This window comes from Ambystoma mexicanum, chromosome 8 (assembly GCF_040938575.1).
Source record: "Ambystoma mexicanum isolate Mex_15411 chromosome 8, UKY_AmexF1_1, whole genome shotgun sequence".
Lineage (NCBI taxonomy): Eukaryota > Metazoa > Chordata > Amphibia > Caudata > Ambystomatidae > Ambystoma > Ambystoma mexicanum.
The window spans coordinates 1,025,285,958-1,025,312,655 of record NC_090929.1 but is presented as its reverse complement, the minus strand read 5'-3'; positions in this window follow the sequence as shown (position 1 = coordinate 1,025,312,655).

Genomic DNA, 26,698 nt, shown 5'->3' with positions numbered 1-26,698 from the left:
AGTCATGCTACTTCACACAAACACTACAATGCAAGTGCGCCTAACATATGAGGGCTCTCTGTCAGCACTAATAGCCACTAAGAGGGGTTTGAAGCAAGGATGCTCACTTGCATCATTCTTGTTTAACTTTTTTATATTTGACATGGGCGACATATTCACCAATCTAAGCTGTGATCCACCAAAGCTAGGCACTCAGAAAATAAGATACTTACTATATGCCGATGACTTGGTTATGCTCTCGCAAACCCCGAGTGGCCTTCAAAAAATGTTACAAGCACTCGACGCACATACCGATAAAAATAATCTGGTCATTAACATTAAGAAATCACAAGTAGTAGTGTGTAAAAATAGCAAAACCGGTAAAAAAAGACAACAATGTGCTTGGAAAATCCAAAATACAAGGTCAACTGTGGTCAATCACTATAAATATCTAGGGTTTGCACTTTCAGATACAAATAACCAAATGCACCATAGGTTGGAGTTAGAATCCAAACTGCGAGCGCGAATATCTCAAGCAAAAACATTAGCACGCAGATTTGGAAAATTCTCAATCAAGCACGTTCTAACGTTTTATCAAATGAAAGTCACACCAATTTTAATATACGGTATGGAAGCCTTTTGTATCACAAAGAAAGAAGAGTGGAATAAAATTGAGGCCATCTTCTGGAAAAATGTACTGTGTTTACCCAATTGTACACGGCTCCCCATGATCCGATACGAACTGGGACCATTGTCCTTGTACTCCCAATTATTGTGGAAGAGATGTGCTTTGCTACGCAAGTGCCTATTGAGTGAACAAATGCACAATGTCTTAAGTATTGTAACTAAACAACTTTTGTCAAATTCGAATACACTTTCAAAAACTTGGTGTAAAGTGACTTTTGATGCTATGGCAGAGGCATCTATTGATGTAGAGTTGCTAATAAACAACCCGGGGCAAGCTAAAATTAAACTTTTCCAATGGGACTGGATACTAAATCTGGAGGCCTGTACTTGCTACAAAGATTTTCAAATATCATTATTTGGATCAAAACAATATAGACAAATATCTCATTAAATGCCCCTCGCTTGTCGACAGATGTCAATACATGCAATTCAGGTTCAATTTATGGCACACACGTGAAATATTGTCAAAAAGGAAGTTAATTCCTAATAGTTTAACATATTGCAGACATTGCCTAAATCAACACAAGACTGAAACGCTAAAACATCTATTGATAGTATGTCCTGCACTCACTGCTATTCGGAAACAGTTTTTTCGAAATGTTTTTAATTTTGAAACACAATTAAATCATCAAGAAATTTGGCAATTAGTCTTCTCTTCTCCGAGGATAGCGGTAAAAGTGGCAATTGTGCATTTCTTGGAAGCGACTGTCCCTGATAATACAAGTACATAAGTTATGGGATAATGGCCGAAATTCACTGTGAGGATAATAACAGACTTTTGAATCTATGTGGCTCCTGTCTTAGAGTGTCTTTTCCCCTTTAATATTAATCATGTACTAATTTATGTTTCTCTACTCCTCAATTGTTTTAATTTTAACCAATTTTAAATGCTAATTTTAATTCTAACTGTTGAGAATTGTAATGAAATGTATTATAATGAAATGTATTTATTTCATATACCAAAATAAAATATTTCAAAAGTTGTTACGCAACTAAACAAATAAATAAATAAAAGGTGAAAAAAAAAGTTCTCAAGTGTCTCTCCTTTTTAGGTACAAAAAAAGAGGGTCGAGGATGCAGGGGACTTGGACGGACGAATGAAGTGATTTGCCAGATACTGATCGAGGTAGGTTTTTAGATGCTGGTTTTCCTGTTCTGTTAGGGTGTAAATCCGGCTGCAGGGAACTTGAGCTCCAGGTACTAGATCAATTTGGCAGTCATACGGTCTGTGCAGAGGTAGGGTGTTTGCTTCCTCTTTTTGAAAGACATCTTGGTTATCCAGGTATTCAGGTGGTAGTGAACTAGTGAGACCCAGTATGGTTTCTTTCGACGAACCTGGAAGACCTTTTAATAAGAATCCCTTTCAATAACAGGTGTCGGCACAGTCTTGGGGAAAGGTCAGAACTCGTTTACGAAAGTCAATCCTGGGATTGTGGGTCTCCAGCCAGGGCATTCCCAACATCAGCTGGAACTGAGGAGCACCGATGAGATCGAAGGTGATGTCCTCTTGGTGATCGTCCTGACACAGAAGCGTGACCTTCTCGGTGTAATGCATCACTGGGCCGGATGACAGCTGAGATACATCAACTGCTGTGACGTTTTCCGAAAACCTGCTTCAGTCGGAGAGGAAGGCCTATCCGTGTAGCCAGATCTTGGTCCATGTAATTTCCCACAGCCCCACTGTCGATGTATGCCTCCAAGGCATGTATTTTTGATGGTTGCTTGTGGTTTACCAGGAGCACAGGGATGACTAGATGTGAGGTCTGTATAGGTTCCTTTTCACCGCTCGACAAGTGGACCCCTACGCTTGCCAGGTGTTGGAGTTTCCAGAGTCCTGTTCTTCTTCACCCTTGTCAGTTGCTCCAACTGCTTTCCTGGGTGGTTTCACCGGGCATTCTCGGAGATAGTGACCTGCCTTACCACAGTACAAACAAAGCTGCTGCTGTCTCCTTTTCTCCCTTTCTGCCTTGGTGAGTGTGCTCTGCAAGCCTCCGATTTGCATTGGCCCGGACTGATCGTGTGATTCGGTTTGATTCTCACGGGGTCGCACGTAGACCGACCGCCCCTAGGCCCGATCCATATTCCGATCCTGCAATCTGTGATCGAGCTGCACTGTCAGGTCGATGCATTCAGCACACCTTTCCGGGGGATTTACTACTTGGGCTAATACGTCCTTAAGTTCCCCTAGCAAGCCGCGGCAAAAGAGCGTAGTTCTTTTCTGCTATGGCCAGTTAGTTTGTGCTATCAGACAATTGAAGGAAGAGATATAGGTTAGTAAGTCTTGATTACCATGCCGTAGTGATAACAGTTCAGTGTCCAGGGCCCACCCTTGAGTATGCCGTGCAAACAGTTTCTCCATTTCACACTGGAAACCTCCAAAGTCTCGAAGCAAAGGATCATCCTGGTTTACCAAGGGTATTGACCAGTCTGTTGCACTACCTCCCAAATATGAAAGTACAAATGCCACTCTCGCTTGATCGTTGGGGAATGCCCCAGGTCTGCACAAGAAATGTAGACGACATTGATTCATAAAGATGGCGTACTTATTCGGATTGCCTGTGAAGCGTTCAAGTGGGGCCAGGGGAACCCCTCCCTGGAAGAACCACCTGTACTGGCGTGGGCTGTGGAGGCGCAACAAGAGGAGCATATCCCGGCAGTGGGACTTGGCCTGCCTGTGCCTGGAGCATTTGCCTTGCTAGGTCATCTGTCCGCTCCAGGTTCGCAATTGGATCCCTCCTTAGGGCATTGGTTTCCTGTCTTGAGGCATGAACTTCAGCACATAACTCTCCCAGTATTCAGGCCAACTGGTCCATTTCAGAAGTTTCCATAACGCCCAGGCAGAGATTTGAAGAGGCTTTGAGTTCCGTTACGCTCACCTGGTCTCTGCAGAGGTGTTGGGGCACGGTTGCAGCCCTCCCGGGGGTGAGGTCACTCGGGTCCTACTTCGCCCTCTGCGCTTATGTGGTGACTGGTGATAATAGCTTGTGCACCTGATCCCCCTTCCAGACCCCTTCTTCCGAACCGTGGTATCCGTGGGATGCGCTGTCCCTGGAAAGCTCACCTGTTGATTAGTTTTGGCGAGCACTCCGTCCGGCTGCTTCTGACAGGGGAGCTTGTATGATCTGGACCGTGTTCCTTCACTGGTCCCTTGCACGTGGTAGTCCAGTCCTGCTGCGACTAAGCCACTATATACTTCAGGTAAGTGCTCCTGTTTGCCTTTGTCTTTCCTCGTCTGTTTTTGTTGTATTGTAAAGTTTGTTGTCTTGTATTGCTGTCCGTTCCACTTTTGATGTTTGCTCTTTTGCTTTCTTCCCTTGCAGGTGATGTTGCCGGCCCGGCAGAAGCTGCGGAGCTCGAGGCGGCAGCCGGAGGGAATGAGGAATGAAGCTGCAGTGGTACAGTAGCTGGTAAATTGTTAACTAGGGGGCGCACCTGGTTCAAATGCGGCGCGGCGCGGCCCTAGGACGGGTGCTCTAACCTTGTCTTTCTTCTCCCTCACAGGGTCCGAGTTCCTGAATGTGGAGTGCAGTGCTGCGGCGTTGGGATCAAGATCACTGGATGTCAGGCTAAGAGTCTGCAGATGAAGCACCGGTTTCCTGGAGGTGAGTATGCAGGAGAACGCCTGGTTTCAAAGGTAAGTAAACTGGTCCAAGTGGCGGTGAGCATCACGTTACATGCGAGTGCACAGTAACACAAAGCACCGGCCTTAAGGATGGAGCAGCTTATATAGCTGAGCTTCTGAAGCCACGCCCACCAGGTTCAGCCTGCCTGCCACACCCAATGAGTCAGCACATGAACACCAGGCCTAGGGAGACACGCCCGATGAGTCAGCACATGAGGATGTTCTCTGGAATAAAGGCTTTCAGCTCCTGGAAAGTCCATGTTAAAATAAAAGCACTCCTGCACTGAAAAAAGTAAAAGCACACCTGCACTGAAATAAAGTGTTCCTGCTCACATCTCTATATGAGCCTGGCGCCTTGTGGGTCCCAAAAGGACATACGTGAGTCAAGTGACCCATTGCCCCCATCACTAGATAGTGTGTTTTTTGTGTTCTGGGGCCAGGACATAGGTGCAGATACTCAGCACTAGGATGGAGCAGAGACAACCAGTGGGGCTGGAAATGAGCCCGCAGCTGTGCAGTTTTGGTCCACTGAGGAACCTCTGCTGACTTCACAAAGTGCAGTGGGGCCTTAACGTGCCACCAGCGCTGGGTCCTTCTGCTACCTTAATCTGTCCCATTACTCAGGAGTAGAGAATTTAGCGGGCAACAGTACTGGGGTAGTTGGCGAGTCCTCGAAGGTGACCCTGGAACAAGGGATTACTTCCTGTAGGAGCAAGACCAATGCCTAGAAGAGTCCCTGGGAGAGCATGGCCTCTTCCTATGTTGTTTCCGCTTGTATATGTGGACCGGGTCATCAGTGAGTTCCTCAAACCTGGTGGGGTCCTCTTGTCAACTTTGGGGTAGAAAGGGAAGCGCTTGGTTGCACACTCCCATAGGGCCTTCGGATATCAGCTGGACTACCCCAGGGCAGTAATGACATATCTCATGGGGATCGACACAGTTATTTGCCTCCCCCAGTACACAGAAGGTTTGAAGCCAAGACCTGGGTTCGACATGACGCAGTTAGAATTAGCTCAGCTAAGTGGCACCGAAGAAGCGTACAGTGTGTACAGAAAGAAGGGGGGGACTGGATTCTGGTCCCAGTACAACCTGGCCAAAGTGGGCCTGATGCTGTGTAGGCCGCTGTTTACGATTGGAGAGCCCATGCGAGTCTGAATGATGCAAATTCTTAACATTGGTTGGTTTGGGGGCGACTCCAGCTCACATTTAGGATAAAAGGACAACTCATGCAGCCATTCTTCCTATTATAGTTGGAACCAAGACCCCTTTGAAGAGGAGCACTCTACCATAGATTGTCACTGCAGTCAACCAGCATTGCCTCCAGCAAACTCTGGCCAAAGCCCAGCTCCTTTGTGCTGATCTTTTGAAGGCATTCATCAGTGCTTCAACTTCTGGACTAGAAGAAGCACTAGTTCCAGCCCCTGCTTGAGGATTCTGTTCTTGGAAGCCATTGCAAGTGTCTTGTGATCACTCTGGGGACTGAACCGCTCCCTCTTGGGCCTCTCCCCTGCACCAGTCATCGAACCAAGTTTGGATTTGGGATGCCACAGACTCTGCTTGTGAGACAGGAAGCAGCCTCATACATTTGAAACAGTCTGGAACGAAAAGGGGGTTTGCAGGACCAGCTTCTTGGTCTAAGTAAAGAGGGTTTTATTCCACCACCCGATGGCAGTGTTCATCGCTGCTGTGTGCCATGGTGTCCTGGGGGGGGGGGGTGGGGGGTGGGTCACCTGAGCTCGTCATGATAGGGACATCCATGCACCCAGTCACAGGAACAGTCTCCGCAGAGAATGGACCCCCAGACTAGCCAGAGACAATCCCGAAGCCGAGAGTGACCTCTGCACTAGCGGAGCAGACACTCCATCAGATTCAGAAACCCAAGGGTGATTGCTGAAGCAATCCAAGTAAAGAGGGCAAGTTTATATCCCCGTTTTAAGCCCTCCTCCAGATACATGGTTTAAGGGGTGCAAAGTCCAGTATCTGGTCAATCCATCGAATACTAATGCATCTAACACCATGACATTGAATTATAAGCACCGAAATGCCATTCCATAGAATGTCCATTTCGTTGAATATAATTCGATGGATCCATCGAAATTAGTAATATAAAACTGTGGGTTAGATTAGGGTTAGGTGTTAGTGTTGGGGCTAGGGTTAGATTAAGGGTTACATTAGGGTAAGGGTTGGGGTTGGGGCTAGGGTTTGATTAGGGTTTGGGTTAGGGTTTGAGGTTAGGGTTGGGGCTAGGGTTAGATTAAGGTTTACGTTAGGGTAAGGGTTAGTGTTATTTTGGGGTTTGGGTTAGGGTAAGCGGGGGGTGGGCTTGGGGGGAGACCCCCCCCCCCCCCACAATATACAAAAAAAAATTACATGGAGCTGGCCAGTGCCGAAATTTCAGCACTGTCCATCTCCATGTAACGTTTTAACATCACAAAAAATATCTTTTACATGTAAAAGTGCATTTCCATTGAAACCAGTCCATTTATATTTTCGATGGACTGATTTCGATGGAAAGCCACTTTCACTTGTAAAAGATGGCCTGTCGACGCTTTTATAGTCGATGCATCTTTTTCGATGCGTTGGTATGTTGATACTATAAACCGCAAAGCCCTAACCCTACCTATACCTTGCTGGTTGCAATCAGTGGACCAAGGACCCCTCTCCTTAACCCCCATCCTGGGATTCCCCTAAGGTGGTGGGATTGGGAGAGGAACCGTTAAACATTTTTCATTGTATTTATTAATTTATAAAGGTGCTTTTGTCGAAGTGCCGAAAGCATGACATCAGTGCAAAAGGAATGCACTGTTAACATAAAACTAAAAGGAAGGAACATTTTGGCATATTAGAAAGCAAGTGATTTATCAGGTGTGTGTGAAAGAGAAAAAGCAGTGATGGATCTAATGTGGAGCGGCAGAGAATGTGAAGGTTTTGGGGTTAAGAGGGAGAGTTGAGAGAAAGAGCAAAAGCGAGATTGGGCACAGGGAGGCGGCCTAGGTGCAGTTAGCAAAAACAGAGAGACCCAAGAGAGTGGGAGTGGACGTACAAAGAAACAACAGAGCAAAGGTATTTCGGAGTGAGTCCATGATGACATTTGATAGTGATGCAAAAAAAGCAAAACAGTAGACATTCAAAGGATTGCCAATGGAGTGAAAAGGAGTGATTGAAGCACAGGGAGAGTGTGAATGGCAGAATTAAAGACAATGAAGAGGGGCAAGATGAGAGGCAGGAAGCCCAAAAAGAATACAGGAGCAATAGTCAAGACAAGAGAAAACTAAAGTAGTAATAAGAAGCTTAGTGGCATGAGAAGTGTTAATAGGGCAGGCTTTATGGCTGTTGTGGAGTTGGAAGCATCAGGAGCGCGAAATATTAGAAATGTTTAACAAGACAGAGCAATGAATCAAAGAGGACACCAAAGCTTCAGACAGACGTGAAAGGGAGAGAGGAAGGAGGGAAGAAAAGGGACATGGGAGGGATAGGAGGTGGGATAATACAAGTAGGAAAGAACAGGATTTCTGTCTTCGAGGCCTTCACATGCAAAAAGTGCAAGTTCATCCAGGATTAGATGACAAGAAGACAGTCAGAGATAGTATGAAGGGATTCAGAAAAGAAGACAACAAGAGTCATCCGCATAGAAATTAGAAGTCCAAAAGAAGAAAATGTAAAACAGGGGGAAGTGGAAAGAGAAAAGAGTCCAAGACCGAGCCTTGGGGAACATCATGTGTCACCGAAAATCCCAGACTTTAAACCATCCCAGGAGACAGAAAAAGAATGATAAGACAGGTAATATAAACCAAAGAAGAATAATACTTGAAAAGCCCAAGGTGCATAAAGGTAGAGAGTAGAGTGATCAACCGTATAAAAAGACAGCTAAAGGTCAAGTAGGAGAAAAACAGAAGACATTTTAGAATCGTGGGCAGACAGACTAGAGTTAGAGACAGAAAGCCGAGCAGTTCCAGTGGAATGGAAGAAAGCCAGATTGTGTTTGCGGAAGAAGGAATATGTTACTTACCTGGAAACTCCTGTTCTCCAGCATTGGTAACTTTCATAGATTCTCATTCCGTTGGAATATTCCCCGTCAGGCTGGGAATCCTCAGTAATAGTGGAGCAGTTGATGTTTACATTTTGAAAACTGATGTCACTTTAGTGTTCTATCAGAGTCATTTTGGGTCATATTGCCCCACAGCCAATTGACAGGTCTCCCTATGCTTCACCCGGGGAGGCAATCTTCAGATTACGGGAAGCGCACATCAATGTGGCAATATGTGCCAATAAGAGCCATAAGCAGGGTAGCCGGAAGGGTTGCATGTGAATCTATGAAAGATACTAATGCTATAGATAAAGTGTTCGTGTGAAGTAACTTAATCCTTCTCCAGCATTGGATCTTTCATATATCCACATGCTGTTTGAATAGATTACAAAGCAGTACACACACTAGTAACCATGAGCAGAGGTAAAGTTCATCTTAAGGAAATACCTCAGAAAACACTCCTCTCACAGAAACTGGTTGCACAGCACTGCCTGGCAGTTCCAGGACTCTTCTGTGGAATCCTTATCGACAAAGTAAAACTTTCTTGAGGTATGCACAGATTTCCATGTGGCAGCCCTGCAAATGCACCGCAGGGGAAAACCGGAGAAGAAAGCTGTGGTAGCAGCAACAGCCCTTGTGGAATGGGCTCTGGGCCTGCCCGAAAGAGGTCTGTTAGCCAGTTGATGACAGTAGACCATGCAGGAAGATAACCAACGAGCAATGGAGACTTTGGAGTGAGCATTGCCCATGCCAGTCAGACCAAAAGCGACAAACAGTTGTGAAGACTCGTGAAAGCCTTTTGTGCAGGAAGCTTAGAACTTTGGCAGGAAGCTTAGAACTTTGGGCCTCGAACCATGTCCAAGGGGTGTGACTAGCGTTCCGCAGCAGAGGACAGAGCCAAAAAAACATGTAGTGCCACCCGCTTGTTCAGGTGGAATGAAGACGGAACCTTGGGTATGAACGTCAGGTCAGTGCGAAGGATCATCTTGGATCTGTGGAAAGTCAAGTAGGGTGGCCAGCTAGAGAGCCTCGATTTACCTCACATCATAGGGACGTGATGGTAACTAACAGAGCAGTGTTCTATGACAAAAGCATTATAGAGCACTTTGTGTAAAGGCTCAAAAGGAGGTCCCAGGAGCTTGGAGAGGACCACGTTCAATTTTTACGCTGGAGCAGGCGCTCCGACAGGCAGGAACAAGCAGAACAGCCCTCTAAGGAACTCTCCGATGCGCCTGTCTGACTACAGAGAAGGCGTCCTGGGGGAACGTGTGAACCTGGAAATGGCAGCCAGGTGGAACCTTGATGGAAGAGTGAGCCAGGCCGGCTTGTGCCAAGGACAACAGGTATGGCAGGACGTCAGAAGCCAGTACACGCAAGGGGTTAAGGCCACCCCCGGAACAGCAAGCAGAAAAACGCTTACAATTCTCTTGTAGTATGAAACCATGGAGGAAGCCCTGGTTTTCGCCAGAACATCACAACTGTCTCAAGGCAAGGATACAGTTCCAAATTTGAGCCTGGCCATCAGATTGAGGGAGGTTGGGTCGTGGTGCAGCACTGCTCCCATGTCTCAGAATAGAAGATTGACAAAAGGCAGAAGCTGGATGGGAGGTGCCGCTGACAGGATGAGAAGACCCAAGAAATAGTATTACCTCAGCCAACCTGCGTCCAGCAAGATCCGTTTGCACCGATGCCGTCTGAACACGTCGACCACTCGGGCGACAAGTTCAACTGGAGGCAACACACATAGAAAGATGCATTGCCACAGGAATGTGAAGGTGTCCCCCAGGCACCTTGCGCAATTAAATTTTCTGTCAAAAGCCACATATTTTTTGTCCTCCCAGGTTCCGAAGAGATCGACATCTGGTGTCCCCCACCTGCTGAAGATGCTGCAGGCTTGATCATCCCGAAGTTACCAGTCGGAATCGTACAAAAATGTCGACCTGGGAATTGCGACGGCCTAAAATGCAGACTTTTTTTACCCCACCCCCCCTTAAACCACATATATATGTGGGGGGGTTTAGAGTATAATATTAATATGGGGGGAGGCTGCGGGGGGTCTCCCCCACATATATATGTAGTGTAAAAGGTTAAAAAAAAAATCAGCCTTTTCGGCCATCGCAATAACCACATAGATCCACCACTCATGGTAGGATCACAATTCCCTGCCGAGGAAATCCACCACAGTGTTGTGCTTTCCTGGTAGATGGAACAGGATGAGGAAGAGTTTGGGGGCCATAGTCCAAGTCAATAAGGCCTGAGCTTCCGTTGACAGAACAGAGGACAGAGTTCCACCTTGTTTGCAGATGTAAAATATTGTGGTCATGTTGGGAAATACACAGGCCACCAAGCCCTGGAGCTGGGGTAGAAAAGACTTCAGGGCCCAAAACACAGCATTTAATTCCAGGGCGTTGATGTGTAACGTTTTCTCCTTCGAAGCCCAGAGAGACCCCCTCTGGCATGGAGATGGCTGTGTGGGTTTCCCAGCCCTCCAGAGACACGTCCATTGTGGCCTGATGGTCTAGCAGACGAAAGGGTGCTCCCTGGGTGAGATTGGAGCAAAGGATTGGAGCGAAGCACCAGCAAAGAGCTTAGAAAAATATATTGTCTTCCCATGCGCCAGAGACTTGTTTCCACTGAGCATTAGGGAATTCCTGGAGAGGCTGCATTCAAAGCATGTAGTACTGAATTAAAGGAATGCAGAATGACATCATCCCTAGCAGGGACCTCAATATGAGTACTGATGGTGACTTTTTGTGCCACAACAGAAGTGTTTTCATTAGCACGGCCTTCACTTGGTCCTCTAAAGGGTTAGCGGTGCAGGACAGCGTGTCGAGCGAGCTCCTAAGAACAGAGCCAGCTGCGACTGAGTCGAGCAGGATTTGGCAAAGTTGGAGAACCCCAGAGATGTCAAGCAATTGATCATCGACTGTGTGCCGATGAGCTTGTGGAAGAGAGTATGCCCGAACAAGCCAATCGTTGAAGTACAGGTATACCTGCACCTCTGAACGACGTAGACAAGCAGCAACCGGAGCCAGACTTTCTATGAGCACCCCCGTAACGGAGAGTAGGCCGAACTGAAAATGTTTACCTGAGACGGTGAATTATAGTTACTTTTGGTGAAGTACGCATCATCCGGATCTAAATCTCCTTCCTGCATCTGCGTTCCAAAATGCTGGAAAGTGACCATCTTTAAGGTTTGAGCCTGCAGAAACTTGTTGAGGAGGCAGTGGAGAACCCCCTGATTCCTTCTCTACGAGAAAGTATCTCAAGTACACTCCTTGCCCTTGTTGTTGGCAGGTGACGTGCTTGATCGCCCCCTTGGCGAGAAGAGACAACTTCTCGCAGGAGTAATGGCAAGTGCTTCTCTACCTTTGACAACCAAGAATGGAGGGCGGGAGCACAATGAATTACAGAGTGGGTTCGTGCTGGGTTAGTGAAAACACCCATTTATCCGTGGTGATGGAATGCCACTGCTCAATTAACTTTTAGAGTCGCCCTCCCACTTGGGTGTGAAAGTTGAGAGGTGAAGGCAAGCCTGGTCAGGCTTGGTCCCCGATGTGCAATGTAAGGAAGACGCGGTATCATTAGTGAAGACAGATAAGTGATGCACAGTTCAAGGGTTTTTATTGAACAGCATGAGGGTTGGAAGAACGTCCATCTAGCCCTGTATCTAAGAATGGGAGAAAACTCGACCATCAAATAATAAATAACACAGTCCTAGTAGTGCAAATCAAAATAGCCTACACTAACAAAACCTATTACCTGCCCTTACGCTAAAACAAATGTGTGTGGGAAAACGGTGTATGCAAAGAAAAAAGTGTTAAAAAGTAATGCATCAGGCTGACTGAACAGTGAGGTTCCCTTCCCACTTTTTCAGCATGTGACAAGGACGCACACTCAAGCTTTGAACACACGCTGGCTTCTCTGGCACAAGGATGCAGTTCAGGACGTAAGACAGGGCCTTCTGCGATGAAGTCTCTTTTCCATTCAAAAATCTCACATTCATAGAATGCCTTTGAAAAACAAAGTTCCTTTCTTTTTAGGAGTTTCACCATCATACGTTTGCAGGTTCACAGTTTATAATGGGCCTCCCTCAGCCGGGCTCAGACCCCTTCAAATGCAAGTTCACCATAGGCTCCCCTCAGTCGGGGCTCGGACCTCTCAGGGTATCACAAGTTCACATAGATCTCCCTTGGTCGGGCTCGGACCTCTTTCAACAAAAGTGATTCAACGAAGGACTCCCTCAGCCGGGCTCGGAAGCCGCAATCGCAGAACTTGTAGGGGTTCCCTTCCCCACGCTTCAAATAACATGAATTCACAGGTCTCCCTGTCGGGCTCGGACCCCTCAAGCTTTCCTGCTCCCTTGCAGCTTCACATCCTTTCTCAGAGACTTTCGATTGGGCATACGTCCTCTGCCGGACCACTCCGATACTTAGCATTCTTGATTTACAGTTCAAAACAATGGGCTCTCTTTCTCTCGCGTCTAATTATCTTGTGCGTAACCTTCACTTCTTGGTAGCTGGTAGTGTAGCCAGCAACTGGCAAGTGCTGGGTTTAAGGCAGCAGACAGGGTAGGTCTGATAAGTGCAGGAAGAAAAAGGGTTGGGGACTGTATGGGTACAGATACAGACCCCAGTGCAAGGGGCGGCCCGGAGGCAGAGCGGGAGGGTGGCCGGGTGAGCAGGTACCTGAGCCCGGAGGACAGAGGGTGGACAAGTGCACGGTGCCAAGAGAGAACAGATCAGCAGGGGAGAGGGGGAGCGAAGGCAGAAGCAAAGAAGGTGGTCTTGAGGGGCTTCCAGAACCCAAGAGGGTTTTCCTCAAGTTTTAGAGTGGCAGGTAAGCTGTTCCAGAGGGAGTCCCCAGACGAAGACAGACCTGCCCCCAGCCCGTTTCTTTGAAAAACGACTGACCCTGAGGGAGGTAGAGGAGCTAAGAGCTTGAGAGGGGAGGTATTTGCGGAGGGATGGCTGAAGGTATTTTTGGACCGAGGCCACAGAAAGCCTCTTGGACAATGCAGAGGGTTTTGAATTTAATCCTTGCATCCACCGGGAGCCAATTGAGAGATTTCAGAGCTGGAGAGATACAATCCCAGGGCTTGAGGACAAGGACAAGTCTCGCAGTCATGTTCTGGATTAGTTGCAGAGGGCGGAGAGTAGAGGCAAGTAGATTTAGAAAGAGGCTGTTACAATAGTCCAACCTAGAGTGAACCAGAGCTTGGGAGACCATGAGCTTCTGGGGGAAGGAGAGGAAAGGCAGACTACCTCTGAGGAGGTGCAGTAGGAAGTTTGACTTTTTAGAGACATCAGAGATGTGGGCAGAGAAGGAAAGTGTGGAGTCAAAGATGACACTGAGGTTCTTAGCCTCGCAGGTGGGGGTAAGAGGAGGGTATAATGCAACAATCTTTTCCACTCCCACTTCGCTAACTCCCCTTTTTGGCACTCTGACAATTTTGGGAGTTGCTGTGGGCCTTAATGAGACCTCCACCAGGTCAGGGTCTCACCATTGTCCCCTCAAAGGCCTGGGTTTTAGTTCTGTGCCCAAGGGAGGCGCTCTGGCTTGGGCACTGCCAGGTAGCCTCCAGCTGCCCCTGGTTTGGATGCCTGGAGTGTCAGCTTCCTCTCCATACTGCAGCCTTCCCTGCACTCACAGGCCCAGCAAATAGGCAGTCCTCCTTCCTCTAGGCCTTCCAGTGTGTCTCCAGCTTGAATTCTCTCCTCTTAGCCTCTGTGCACCATCGAGCATCCCTGGGTCGCTCAGAGTGTGCCTGTGTGCTCTGCCTTTTATACTGACTGGGAAGTTTAACAGATTTCAGGTGGCAATGATTGTAAAGGGAGGCCTGACCTTGCCTGGCCTCATTAACGGACAAAATGGAGACTGCCCAGAGGAACTCAAGGTACATTGGTTCCTATGGGTAATCTTCGTGGCTCTGGTTTGCCTCTTCCATGTCCCAGTGGTTTTTATCAGGGTGAAGTGGGTAAGTGTAGGAGTGTAGTGTTGTGAACAAATGGGTTTTTGGCAATAAATTATAAGTTACTCACTGTAGTGAGTACTCCCAGTTCACAGTCCCCTTTCCTCCATACTGTATGGGCGTCCCTCGCTAGGGATGGGAGACTGATCCTTTTTCACTAGAAAAAGAAACTTCTGCTTCAAATTTAGATGCGCGCGGCCCTGGGAGCAGGTGCTCCCCAGACTCCGCCCACTGGCGCCACTCCTCAGTCCCCTTTGACGCGTCGACAATATTAAAATTGCCTAAGGACACTAGTTTTATGAGGGGGGAGGATGGTGGGACATATGGAGGAAAGGGGACTAAGGACTAAGAGTACGTTAGCCACTACGGTGAGTAACTTATAATGACTTCTACGTCCTGTCCCCTTTCCTCCATACTGTATGGGCGATTACAACTGAATGTAGCCCGAGGGTGAAGAGTTGCCCCTCCTAGGAAAATAAGTTCCTTAACACTGCCTGACCAAATGCTGCGTCCAACCTGGAGCTGGCATCCAAGCAGCAATGCTTGCAGAAGGCCGAGGGCGTAGCCCAGGTAGCCGCCTTGCTGATAACCAGCCACGGAACATGCCTCTGGAAAGCAACCATGGTGGCTTTAGCTCCGACAGCATGGGCATGCATATTCAGTGGAAGAGGCTAGTGCAGCCCCTCATAGGCCTCCTTGATGGCCATAACCATCCACCTTGCTCTAGAGGCTTTGGAAGCCTGATAGCTGGACATTGACCCACTGAATGTGCCAAAGACCATCTGATTTGCGGAAACTCTTCGTTCTGTCCGATAGAATTTCAGAGCATGCCTGACATCTAGACAGTGCAGAACCCTCTGAGCGTCGTCCTTGGGGTCTGCGAAGAATGTAGGTAACACTATCTCCTCATTCAGGTGAAACGAGGAGACCAACTGAGGTAAGAATGCGGGGTGAAACCTAAGCACCACCTTGTCCTTGTGAAAAGTAGGATAAGGCTCTGAAGCCACCAGCGCCTGGATTTCATTGCCACTGCGGGCAGATGTAAGGCCCACCAGCAGAGCCGTCTTAATGGTGACTAGCCTGATGTCCGCGGACGCCATGGGTTCAAATGGTTTGTGCACGAGCGCGCCCAAGAACACATTGAGGTCCCACACTGGGTGCAGTTTCTCGATAGGCGGATAGAGCCTGGTGAGGCCCACCAGGTGTCTAACCACTGGATTAGAGGAGGAAATACCTCCTACTTCGAGTTCAGATAGGCCCCGAATGCCACCAGATAGGTGCGACATGTGCCCATCTGCACGCCTGAGTGTGCAAGGTGTGCAGAGAAGCATTGGACGTTGTTCATGGTGCAGGTCGATGGCTCGACCTTTGCTTCGGCGCAGTGACATCTAATCCACTTGCTTTTGTACTGGCTCCTGGTAGCATCGCTCCTAGGGCCCTGTATTATGTCTAGGTTAGCGTGTGACAGACTTAGATGCCTTAGTGTCACCTTTTCAGAAATCACGCTGTAAGGGCTAACCTCTGGGGGGCGGGGTGAATGACAGTGCCTCCCTGCTGTGAGAATAGGTGAGCTGGGGCCAGCAGAAGGTGCACCGGGTGCTGCTCCACCAGGCTCAGTAGTTCCGAGAACCGTGGTCTCACGGGCCACCACAGCACTATCAGGATGATATGGGGATGTCTGGACTCCCTGATCTTGCAAATCACCCTGTGCACCAGGGGAGTGGGAGGGAAGGCATACGCATTAATGTTGTTCCATTGGATCTGCATCGTGTCGCACAGAGAGTTCCAGCCCTGTCCCTGCCAGGACGCAAACTGGGGGCACCTCCTGTTGGCCCAGGTAGCAAAGAGATCCACCTGAGGACGACCCCATCTGTCAACGATCCCCTGAAGGGGGTGGGCGTGGCTGGCAGGCAGGGTGTAGGGCTTCTTTGAGAAGAGCTCCTGCCTGATCCTTCAACATCCGATGAATTATAGGCATACAGGCTGTAACACTTATACCCAGGAAGCTACAATAGTTGGGAGAATGCTGGCAGAACAAATGCCTGGTCCTAGAAGCTGTCCTTTATGGCGGAACATCAACTAAATGCGGTGCGAAATTGGAAGCCGAGCGGTGGACAATGAAACAAAATGGTGACCGGGGCAGACCTGCGGCGAAAATTGTAATAAGAGCAGCTGTGTGAGGTTAGGTCCTGAGGGAAGAATGGCTACCGAAAGAAGCAGTATCAGAGGCTCCAGCACCCTCATCTAGCCAAGTCACTAACCTCTGGAAACGGTCTTCAAGTGTCTTGTTGGAGAAGGACTGGCAGTCGCCAATCTTGAGGTCAGGATAAAGACAGTAGAGGCAGTCGGCGTGGAGATCCCCCATATAGATGCTCTTCAGATAAGAGGTATTGCAGGCCTTGAAAAGGCTTTTCTTCCTGGTGTCAGCCATAGCTTCACAGACAGGTCCAAGGCCTCAATGAAAGGACACCAAAATGGTATGTCCGCAGGATTTGGGAGGCTGGAATGAAACCAGACACGGCGCAGAAAGTCCCTGGTGTCACAAAGAGCTGATGAATAGTCGAGAAATTGTAAAAAGAGTACACAAATCTAAGAAATTTCAAGTTTTTTTGAGGACTCCAGGAGTGGAGCTAAGGGAGACCTGTTAATTGGCTCTGGGGTATTATGACCCAAAATGACTCTGAAAGAGCACTCAAGTGACAGCAGTTTTAAAATCAATCAAACTGCTTTACTATTAGAGGATTCCCAACCTGACAATGGGGAATATTCAAACAGCATGTTAAACTATGAAAGATCCAATGCTGGAGAAGAGGGTGAAGGTCAATATAAGATGTAACTTGGTTATACACCATCGATTCTACAATCTTCGAGAAGAGATGGGATGATAGCTTGATGGTAAAGACGTGTCAAGAGAAGGTTCAAGGGGGCAAGATAACTTAATTTTAAAGTCAAGTGGGGAAAGATGCAGAGGAGATACGCATTGACGGGTGAGGTCAGATATGAAAGCAGTAGAGGGAAGCTCTTAGTGAAGAAGGGGCGGACGTACTAGGGTCCAGAACAATGTTCCCTTTAAGCTGTGCACATGTGCGCTTGCACAGCTTGCCTCTCAAACTGCTGGTCAGAAGAGTTTTAGCAGTGCACAGACAATTCACACCTTCTCAGGAGCTAAAAGGACACAAGCAACAGTAGTTTTATGTTGGTTGTAATATGAATAAAGTTCAAGCATCAGAATTTCCATAGCACGTGGTGCGTTACCGAAAGCGTTACCAACACTATGTAACCCAACTGGCAGCTCAGATATCAATACTGACCGTAATTAAGCAGGCTACTTGGTTTTGTAACTTCATACCATGATTCCGATTCTTTGCAAATATGTCACAGAGGCGCTTTGAAGGGGTGCTCTTACAAGTAACCAAATTACACAACTCCAATATTAATTTGTCCTACAAGGATTTTGAGTAGGCAACTATCATGATCAGCCTCTTCTACGTTAGCATTTCTAATGTTACTCCATGTGAAGAGCAACATTGCCATAACCTACTTGTTCTCCAAGAGATTATGGGTATGGAATATTCCTGGCAGTTCTCGTACACAGCATTAGAGCTATAAATATTCAAACGGCTACATTGCTTTCCACGTTTTCAGAATGACATTGGGCATAGACTTTAAACGCCATAGTAATTCTCTGCTATACAAAAGTGGTTTCACTGAGCACTTCCCACAATATTAGGGGTTGTTGCAAAAAATAAATCTTGTTTGCACTCCAAAATTATTGTGTGTATGCACGTTCTTGAAATGTTCTTAAACTGCCCATAATATCATGATTAGGCTTTCATATTATTTTTGCTTGCAAAGTATCGTGGGTATTCAAATATCCCAGCAAATGTTTTACTGGTACAATGACTCACTTTTACAGAGCTCTGTCAACTATCATCGGAGGCCAGAACAGGCTACAGGTGCGAGGGGCACAGGAGAACACTCAAGGCGGGGTGAAGGACAAATCAGCAACGTTTACAAAACCAAGTCAGATATTTGAGCAGTACAGTACTTTGATGAAAATGTGTTGATTTGTATTAAAGGATTGTACACTCACTAGTAACAGTCTAGGAAACTGCACATGTTTCTTTCCATGTTCAGCGGCTGAGTGATTTTCAATATTATCATGTTTTCTGTGTTTAGTGCTTCCTTCAACCTAATTCATCATGTTTAACAGATAAGTGTATTACAGAAGAGGGCCCCTTGGGTACGGGAAAAGACACTTTAATTTTAAGTTAATAGCAGCATGTTACAACAAATGCAATGCAAATGTACAAGATTTTCTTTAAAGGGGCACCAAAAAAAAAAAAAACTCAGTGAGGCGCTTACTGAATTTTGCCTAGGCTGAGGCGAGGAAGGGTGAGGGAAACTACAGGCTGTATTATGTGCCCATTCTTTTCACTTCCTATGTAAGGGTTACACGCAGGGGTCTGATCAGATTTTACTGCCTACTTGGAATCAAATGATGTTTTAAGGAGTAAAAAAAAAGTAATTGGCTTTGCAAGAAGGCTTATTTAAAGATATTCTAGGTCTGCCTTCATTGTCCGCTGTGTTTACTGGAGGAGGAGCTGTTGACTAAAAACTGCAGAGGTGCTGCAGTCTCGGAAGTCTATGGCTGACATGGACGCCTGCAGCTACTTCTCCAAGTCCAGTCATGGAAGAGGAGGGCCGGCGCCAGAGAAGCTCGAGAATGCGGCGCAAGGAAAGTGCCCTCCTCCAACGTGTGAGTAACCCTTGTGAAATAAATTCAAAGCCAGCCGCTTCATTACATCAAAGCATACAGCCAGACAATACTGCCCCAAAGTCTTCCTTTTCTTTCTGGGCGCAGTAAGCCTCAGCCTCTAAACAGTTACTACCGTCTTTGAGGCTATCGTGCCTCCAGCAGCCTTCATGGTGGCCTCGGTAGCCGCGTGAGATGGGCATCGGCAACACGCACCCACCCTGGACTTACCACTCCAGGAGGCACCTTCTCGCCTCACGTCTACCCTAGACGTCCATACTATTTTTGGTGCGGGAACCTCAAAAACTTCACAGATTAGTCCTGGAAACAGTACTATCTTGGCGCTGGGGGGCCCAGTTTGAGGCCAATTCTCCCCCCCTTAACCCCTCCCAGCCCTACCTGCACACAGTGAATCCTTATCACCTGTCGTAGGAGAGGTGGTGACGGTTGCCACAGGGTGGGCGGGCGGTTGGGGGGATGGGGGCTCCAGGTGATGCAGGGCCAGCCGGAACTGTTCAGGACACTGCTCAGGAAAAACAGAGCGGCCCTGTGGTGGAGCCAGAGAAGACACCGGGCGGAAACCTGGCGGCTGTCGTGCCTGAAGACAGCCAGGAACCTCAGGGCACGGAGTCCTCTTGGCCCGGGTGGAGGGAGGTGTCCCCTTCGTACCCGACAATCTGTTATTCGTGGTTCTCATAGAAGTCCATGCTCGTCAGGGTAACGTGTCACTGAGCACAGGCTTTTTGGACCAATCAACTGGTGCGTCTAGCAACGAAAGAGACAGCGAAACACAAACCCAAGCGGCAGGAGGAGCTCACGCTGGGGTGAGCTTGCTGCCTAGCCAGAAACTAAAGTTCATAAGCAAATCACGGCCGCGATTAGCCCGAAAAAAAAAAGAGGCCGAACTCAAGCTGACCGAAATCATCACATGAAGAAGACGGGGGTAAAGACAGTCTTGGGGAAACCCTCTACTTTGATCACTTTGCAAAACCAAAAAGGGAATTCAGGCAAGTGAGAAAAGGCAAAGCAAGTGAAAATTCTATCTATGAAGAAGCTCCTGCCAAAACCCCTGTTTACCAATGCTCTCAAAGACTTTTTTAACAAACAAAAGAAAAGGCTAGATATAACAGGGGAAATTTCTGATGCGGAAATCTTGGAAGCTGTCCAGGAGCCCCAATCAACACCAAAGCTCCGCAAACTAGATGAATCAACAACTCTGGCCAATCCTTACATCAAAATAAGTCAACACAAACCTTCACTTACTACACAGAGTAGTCTCCCAATTGCAAACGTCACATCAAAACCAGCTGAAACAACTACGCACCTCTTGAAACACTCTGAAACAGACTCAGTTATAGTAACGCCTAAAGAAAAAAAGGGCAACAGAGCCCCGTATTCACTGGCCTTTGCCTTCCTCGAGATCAGTCCAGACTGCATTTCAACTTCCCCAGGCAAGCCTCTTTACAAACGGGCTTACCACAACACAAAGCCCAGTATGTGAGAAAGGTTACCCTCCGAACAAATCTACTAATCGGCCTGGCAAAAACAACAGAACTAGACACCTTTCCATGGATGGAAAATTTGGAAGCCAGCCCACCAAAAGGAGTTACACTGGCACTAGTACACAAGGAGGAAGAAACTTACAATTTGACGACGGTGCTGGGACACAATAAACCTTATGAAAATAGAAACAGCTATCATACACAGCGAAATTCCCTGTCAATATTTCAGCACTCATCACGAAAAACTAGAAGGTTGACCGACCTGCCAATGAATATAACAAAAGAAACTCATCAAAAAAACCTGACCTTCTGACAATGTCTGCAGTAACAGTTGCTCTAGCACCCTTCAGTAAACTGTAAGAGTTGCTAAATGACATGTTCAAAGATCACACAACGTTGTCTGTGATGCTGCAGAATAAGCTCATAATCCTGGAAGGTTATAGCACCGCCATGGAACAGAGGTTTAAAGATCAGGCCGGGGTGACACAAATCCAAAATGCAGGGGTAGTTAAAACAATATGGAATACTCGAAGGTTGGCAAGTGGTGGGTCCAAACAAAAAAAAAACTGAGGTGGGAACACAAATTCCAGCGGAATCACCAGAGTCAAAAAACCAAGGAACTAATACACAAGACGATAAAGAGGGTAGCCAGGTGTTAAATCTGTGCCTCGTCACTGAAATGCCCCTTCAAGCCTTGGCGAAAGACAGCCCCAAAAATCTGCCAGGCTCAAAGACTTTGAAAGCTTTAATGGCACGATAGACCACACAAACTGTATCCTTGAATAACAATTGCGCCGCCAGGGAGGACAGGACTTTGTTAAGGATGTACCCGGGACAGCCTGCCACCCCAAAGAGTGGAGAAAACTCTAATCTCAATAAAGAATTCCCAATTTTTGAGTACCTGAAAAGTAAAACAAAAAAAATATGGAGACTAAACTAGGCAAATTACGCTCTGCGTATCTAAGGCGGATGGAACAAGACAGGCTGTAGAAAACAACAACCTAAAGGGCCCCCTGATCCCGGCTCCGAGGTATCTATACCCGCGTGCGGGGTCGCCGAGGACTTTAGGCGAACCCGTAAAGCCGAGGAAACAGGGGGACAAACGAGAAATCGGGGTTAAATCACTGAGAACGGTGGAAGATTTCTTAGCAGACAAGACATTAATGGAGATAAGTCAACACCTCTCGAATGACCTAGACAATTCAGAAAAATCGGTTACAGCTGAACAGATGGTGACCTGTATTCCATCAGAATCCGCAGATGAAGGGAACGCCCCTGGTAAGGAATTTGGTGACCACGTGCATGGAAAGTAGCTTCTTAACCTTGTTAGAAAGGTGTAAAAAATTGACTGCAGCTACAAATTGCGGCCTACAAAAACTCCCGCCAGTCAAACCTAGAAAGGAGGAAATATTCCCTGGGCATAGAATCAGCAAGCCCCTGACAAATATCAGCCAAAAACCGAATGTCGCGCCCAGACGAAAGAGATCTACATCAACCATGAGAGCCAACTCCGTAAAGAGATGTAGAAGATCTAGATCAAGATCTGCACTGAAAGACGATCATGGCTATAAAAATGTCTCTAGAACTCAACAGGGAATTAAAAAAAAAAATCAAAAGACCATAAAACCATTAGATAGCCCAGACAGGGGAGGGGCAGGTGTGCAGAAGTTCAAATTGGCTCAAACAAAGGACAACTCCACTGAGTTAATATTGAACAGGAGAACTGTCTTAAACCTCATGTACTGCACCCGTACACTAAGATCACTAAGGAAAGAAGACCTCGTATTAGTAGAGCCTTATCACGAGGGCCACACAGCAACATCTTACCTTCATATAAACTCTGGGGCTATGAAATACTCGATCGAAGACACTGCGGAAAACCTGCTGAGTTTGGGTTTTGTTTTGAAGGAGGTGAGAGACAAAACACATCACCTGGATAACACTGACCATAAATCCAAAATTCACTACATCTCAAAAGTAACTGATCAACACAGAAACAGAAATTGGGGGACCAACGTCCCGAATAACCCTAGCCCGGAAAATGTGAAGAATAAACAGAACACACAAAGCTGACATATGGAAAGCAAACGCCAACCGGATCACAGACATCGACTTGAAAAAGCATCTGCTAGCCCTTGGGTGGCTGACACGATTCCCTCGAAAGAGCTACCTGCAAACGACAGATTTCCAAGTGGTCCGACGCCCAAAACAAACTTCATTATCACACAAGAGGCTCAATTCACTTCTTCAAAACCAAGGGAAAAGGTAGACATCCCTGCCCCACTAAACCATCTATGGTCATGGATGCCAAAGGCTCTAACTTCACACCAGATAAAATAGCAATATGTCCACCTGCCTCAACAACTACATAATACAGACGACAAAACAACTCCTGAATTCACGGGGCTGAGATTGGGATCTTGGAATACGAGAGGAGATCAACATCTTACGGTAGCCGCAGAAGAAGACCTGGGAGCCTTTGATATCCTATGCCTCCAGGAAACAAGGCTGACTGAAAAACCAACGATGGATGGATATGCCCTGGAAATATCACCTGCCCGACGTCCATCTTCGGGTCTCACAACGGCTGTCCTTTCAGGGAGTGGAATTCATATCCAGGAGACCCTCACAGCAAACAGTTCCATATTGGTAGTCCTAGTAATTTGGGACCAGATAATCAGACACACAAAGAAAAAGGAACAGGCTGTGATCGTAATCATAAACACTTACTGGAACCCTCAAGTGATAAACACAAGCTCTCTCTTGATGATAGAAAATACACTTGACGAAGCCTATGCCGAACATCAAGTCTCACATATAATAGTATGTGGTGATTTAAATGCTGATTGCTTGGGAGAGGATTGGGTGAACAGAAAAAAGTCACAGTCAGAAGAACAAGGTGCTCTCTGGATGGGCTTTATGGAATCTAGAAACCTTTTCGACACAGGGAAACTATTCGATCAATCCCGTCGAAATCCTACCTGGGAAATAGAGGGTTCCTCAGCCTCTATTGACTAGATCTTTTTATCAAGAGCAATGCTACCACTAATTACCTCCTCTGAGGTTATTAGGACCAAACACAGCGACCTGTTGGTAACATGGGTAACTGCGAAAGTCCTGAAAATCATAATAAGTACTGAAATCAAAACCACCTCGCAGGGAAATAGAGTTAGACTGAGCGCAAGAAACATCAAAGAACTAACAAGCAACTATAGGGACAGCGCCGAAACATCCTCACAAATGGACTACCAACCACTTTTAACAGCCTACAAATCAGTTGGGAAAAAGTCCATCTACCAACCACAGCAGAAAAAACTAAATTTTGACAAACTATTGGTAGACAAGAGACGTTACTTGCGAAAAAAACAAAAGATTGGCGTTAAAACAAGTCTCAACTCTACATAAACATGCTGCACGGAGAAAAGAAGAAATACAAGTATTGGCTCAAAAGCTATCGGATTACCCTATACCAGCGAGACTCGGAAGCAATGCTGAGAATGGTGGGGGGCCAAAACGCCAGTGAATTCTGGTCACTGATACGATCAACAGAACCTCAACTTGAAAACACTATTTCAAATAGTGTGGGGGAAGCCACCTGGGTGGAGTATTTTAAAACTCTATTCTACTCCCCATCGGAAAATGTCCCGCTAAACAAAGAGGAAAAGTCTGTCCCCTGGCCCGATTTTCAAGACAGACACAATTGAAGATGTGATACATAAATTAAAATCATCAAGAGCCCCACGCCCTGACGGGATAACTAACATCGACCTAAAGACCCATCCGACAGAGTGGGCTGCCTTCATCACTACAGTCTTCAAAAGGTGTGCAGAGACCAAGAACATACCATCGTCTTGGACATCATCGGTAGTGGTGCCCATCTTCAAAAAGGGAAGCAAATTATGGGCAAGGACGGCGGCGTGTGACGACCCACTCTAGGCAGGCTTAAAAAAAATAAATAAAAACATCAGAACCTCAACCAATATAATGTTGAGCATCATAAAAAACAAAATCCTGCAAGGGAGCCCAAGGGTATTCCTTGTCTTCATCAACCTGCCTCAAGCTTTTGACCAGGTCAAACATGGGAAACTATGGGCAAAACTCTCAGTCTAAAACTGTCCACCGATGACATTGGACCCAATAAAATCTCTGTACTCCGGAACTAAAATGAGAGTCTGTTTGAGCCAGAAGGGTTTACTATCAGAAGAAATGCCCATCACAAGAGGGGTAAAACAGGTTTGCTCCCTTGCTCTGGCTCTCTTCTTAGCATACCTTGGAGATTCCAAAGAAACTGTACGTAAGATCATTCCCGCCGAAAATCGCTCACACTTTAACATCCCGGTAGTTGTATGCAGATGACATGATTCTCCCGGATTACACAGCAATATGGCTCCAAAGACAACCTCTCAAAGTACATCAGTTGTAATAACCTAGAAATCAACAAGGGAAAAACAAGTGATTTTGCTTGAAAAATCAAGAAAGAGAAGAAAACCTTAGATGGTTCTTGGTGGGGGGGTTCGGAGGGGGAGTCGCAAATTGAAAAAGTACAAGAATTCAAGTTCTTGGGAGTGATGCTGGACAGCTCCAGAGCAGAAAATACCACGCAGCGTGCTGTTTGGGAAAAAACAGGGACACTCACGTCACAAATTAGAGCTGTGGACAAATAATCCATCGCTTCTCCCTTCTACAAGCAATTCAATTTTATAGAGCCAAGGTGATTCTAACTAACTTCCGGAGGCGATGCCGAACATCCCGAAAAACATCTGGCAGAAATTGGAAGCCCACTTATGGAGATCAGTCTTAAATTTGCCCAAGTCAACACCCATGCCTTCGATCAGACGCAAACTGGGTCTACTCTTGTTAAAAGCAACGATTGAGATTAACAGCATGATGTTATTCAGAAAAACCTTGCTTGTGGACAGTCCAATGATCTACAACTTGATAGCCTCAGAGATCAAAGGAGAAGGCTGTAAAATGCTCACCTCGTGGGCCCACTGATACAAAGAGAACTTCACTGCAGTACAATCAACGGACGAAGACCTGATACCAGGGTCGGACTGGGACAAGAAATAGGCCCGCTCACCCAAAAAAAAAGGGGCCCACCCCTTGCCTCAAAAAAGTGGCCCACCCCTTGCCTCACGACCCTTGACCTCTGTTGACATCACAGGAAGTGATGCCATTTGACCCCACCCCAAAGTGACATCCCGGGAAGCAATGAAGCATGACCTTTCACCCCTTGACAAAACAGGAAGTGGCTGTTACCCTCACCTGGTCTCTGCATGGGCGTTGGGGCATGGTTGGAGCCCTCCCTCGACTTGGATCCCCTGTATCGGCTATCTTCCCCAGCTGCTGCGGAGTATGCTGTTCTGGATGCTGGTATCACCCCTGTTATTTTGCAATGCTGAGCTCTCCGTCCTGCTTCCTTCAGCAGGGGTGTGTAGATTGGGCCTAGTTGCTTCACTGGCCCACGAAAGTGGCGATCCAGACCAGCTGCAACCAATCCACTTGGAAGGAAAGTCTTTTGTTAGGGTTGTTTGTTTGTTTATAATAATGTCTTTGGCAATGAGTCTTAAAGTAATAATAATTCTTGCAATGTCTCTTCTCTTCCCGATAGGTGTGAAGATGGTAGATCGGAAGCGTGGAGCGGATATGGGCATTCCCTTGAGGATGACGGGGCTCTCAAAGTCAACAGGGAAGTTGGCCGTTATAATGGAATTCAAGACTCATGTATGGTGCGGCCAAGTGTTCGTTATTTATAAGATTTCTTACCTGTTGTGTGTCTTTTCCCTTGCAGGAGCGGTCTGACTGCATGGAGCAGAGTCTGGATGCTCGAAGGCCGTTCCGCGGCTCCGGATGAAGATACTGCGAAGATGAGGAGAAGCAGCGAAGCTCCCATGTCGCAGGATGTCTGGATCGGGTGAGGAAAGGCTCTGACATCGATGGCAATGGAATGGAGGTAGGATGCGCGCACAGCGATGGAGCGGCTGGAATCAGGTAAGATGTGCCTTCAGCGATGGAGCAGCTGGAATCGGGTAAGGTGCGCCTTCAGCGATGGAGTGGCTGGAATCAGGTAAGAGGCGCCTTCAGCGATGGAGTGGCTGGAATCAGGTAAGACGTGCCTTCCGCGATGGAGCGGCTGGATTTAGATAAGATGCTC